Raw genomic sequence first — 2,355 nt, forward strand, 5'->3', positions numbered from 1 at the left:
TTTGTCCCCATCATACTAATCTGTGTATATGCATAATATTATATTATTAATTTCATTATATACTGTATATTATATTATACATCATTACATTATATTATATATCATATGTATATATGCATGTTTATGTATACTACCCCCACTCCCAGAAGATGGCAAATTTCTTGGGGACAGGAACCATTTTATGATCCCTTGCACTTAACACAATGTTTTGACCATTTAAGATATTTTACTAAGTGTTCATTGAACTGAAGACTAATGTCCCCTGGTTCTCTCATTCAAATGCAACCCAAACTCTTAATGGCTAAAGGTTAAGAGAGGGAGACTGAGTCCAATGGGTTGTCTCAAAAATATTTCCCATAAACCACTATGGTCAGTGTCTTCCAGGCAATGAGTGTTGTGCCCACAACCGTCTCACAGCTGACTTCATCTCTTGGTTCTGTAGAGTATAAATCATGGAGTTCAACATGTGGAGTGTGACTTTGTAGCTGATGGAAATGATCTTGTCTGTGGGGAAGGTGGTGAAGGGCCAGTAATATTTGTAGATACAAGGCACAAAGGGCAGTGCCACCACAATGATGTGGGTGGTACAGGTGGAGGCAGCCTTTCTCCTCCTCTCCCCTGAATGGGATTCTAGAATCACTAGGATGACTGTATAGGAGACCATCAAGATAACGAACCAGATGATGACCAACAACCTACTGTTGGTGATAATTAGAAGCTCCAGAAGGGAAGTATCAGTACAGGTTAGTCTTAGCCTGGGGGATGTCATAATAGAAGTTATCTATGATGATGGGGCCACAGAATGGCAATGGGAGCAGAAGAATCAACTGAATAGATGAATGTAAAAAGCCTACCATACAAGCAGCCACCATAAATCCCACACATAATTGTGTATTCATGATGGAGACATAATGGAGGGAATGGGAGATAGCAACATAGCGGTCATAGGCCATCACTGAAAGGAAAAACAGGTTAGACCCTCCAATGCAGTGGAAGAAGAAAATCTACGCCATGCAACCACTATATGAAATGGTCTTGGTTTCTGAGGGGAAGTCAACCAACATCTTAGAGTCAGTAACTGAAGAAGAACTCAGGTCCAGGAAGGCCAGGTTTCAAAGTAGGATAAACATAGGAGTATGAAGCCGAGAATCAAAGGTCACTGTGACCATGATGAGGATGTTGCCCAATATTGTAGTGGTATAGACAAACAAAAACACCAGGAACAAGAAACTCTGCCACTCCCAAATTTGTGAGAGACTGAAGAAGACAAACTCAGTTATCCTAGTGAGGTTCCCAAGATCCATGAACTTGAAGCTCCTCTCTCAAAAACACCTGGAAGAAAAATGACATGATACATTAATTTAGGTTCATTTTCTTGTAGAATTTGTAATGATGAGGAAATTACAGGATTAAAGGCTACCTTTGCACTATTTCTATAAGAGAACATTTGATAGTTTACTAAACACTGTGAATATAAGTGTGGTACAGATATTCACTATCCAGCAGACAAATATTTTCACTCTAATTTAGTACCATTCCACTTATCTACAATGTATCGTTTACAAATGATTTTATAACTACATAGAATGTTAGAGCTGAAAAGAGATGAGAGGCTGAAGCAAGGCTAACAGGAACTCTACTTGTTAACATCTTACTGGCATATAACATTCTATTTCCTTAAAACAATCCCACATTTTAGACTTTCACGCCAGAAACTATAACCCCTTATAAATTAATGAGACTTGATTGTTGAAATCTTTCATTTAATAAATCTGTATTAAACATGTGCTATATACCAGGTACAGTGTGAGAGAATCATGGGAATTGAATAAACCACACTGACTCTATCTTCTGACTCAATTCTGTATCAAGTTCAGTTCCCTTTCTATCCAATGGGTTTACCCATAGGTCTAGTCCAATTTCTGTCTTGTGAGAAAACTTCATTCAATTGTGGGAATTGTTTACATTTTATTGAATGGTTTGAACCTAGTCTTGTGTTTCTAGGAAGGTGGATCATCTCTACCTAGATTATGCTGACCAGAAACATACTCAGATCCAAATATTGATGCAAGGTGTTTTCTCAAAACTATACATCTCAAGCAATCCACATACCTTATCTGAAAACTGTCCATATACTTATCAATCAATTACTGTTTCCTTGTTCCTTTGATTGAATACAAACCCTTGGGGAGAAGTGAGACACCTCTTTTTCTTATTTCAGGGAATTGTACCTGCTCACTCTCTGCCTCCCAAGTAGAAATCAGATCACCTAATCTTGTATTCTGGTTTATATCCTGTTACTTGCTTTCTTTTAATGCATAAAAATCTCTCTCCCCCTATAGTTTGGGTTCACTG

At 38.0% G+C, this 2,355-nt stretch overlaps 1 pseudogene; it reads right to left on the reverse strand.

Moving 5' to 3' along the window:
- Positions 1 to 370: 370 nt before the first annotated feature.
- On the reverse strand, positions 371 to 1,312 carry LOC138145808 (olfactory receptor 4D1-like; annotated as a pseudogene).
- Positions 1,313 to 2,355: the final 1,043 nt, after the last annotated feature.

This window comes from Petaurus breviceps, unplaced genomic scaffold (genome assembly GCF_028583685.1).
Source record: "Petaurus breviceps papuanus isolate PSGF00001 unplaced genomic scaffold, PetGlider_PUasm1.0 90750, whole genome shotgun sequence".
In the NCBI taxonomy this organism is placed as follows: domain Eukaryota; kingdom Metazoa; phylum Chordata; class Mammalia; order Diprotodontia; family Petauridae; genus Petaurus; species Petaurus breviceps.